Genomic DNA, 551 nt, shown 5'->3' on the forward strand with positions numbered 1-551 from the left:
AAAAAAAAAAAAAAAAAGATGTTAACATGTTCATTACATAAAATATACTCAAAAATAGAATTTAAAACATATTTGCTTAAGATTTCAAAAAAAGATACAACCATTTTCTTCCTCTTTCCCCATGAATTGGCTGTACACTCCCTGGCTATCACTGTAGTACAAAAAAGCTAGGGTCAATGTTTTGAATCTTGGGCCCCTAATGATAATGAACAAGGATATTCAGAAATGTATTGTTAATCGAAGTCCATTATAATTATGCCAGTCCTGCCATTCCTGGGTGTTTGCCACTTTGAGATTTGTATCTATTTTGTATTTGTATTTGTATTTGTGTTTGTATTTGTATTTGTAACTACAGTGCTGACCCTGACCTTTCTTTTTTCTCTAGGGCTCTTCTGTGGACTCAATTATGTAAGTTTTCAGGTTCCTAAACTAGACCAAAATGTCCTTACGATCCCTACAGTAAAGACAAGTTTAGGATGTATGACTACCATGGGATGGAATCTAACTCAAACAAATGCAGGTGCCTCTCCACAGATGCATCAAACATCAGA

The sequence above is a fragment of the Otolemur garnettii genome, unplaced genomic scaffold, assembly GCF_000181295.1.
Source record: "Otolemur garnettii isolate 467f Iridium unplaced genomic scaffold, OtoGar3 scaffold00011, whole genome shotgun sequence".
NCBI lineage: Eukaryota > Metazoa > Chordata > Mammalia > Primates > Galagidae > Otolemur > Otolemur garnettii.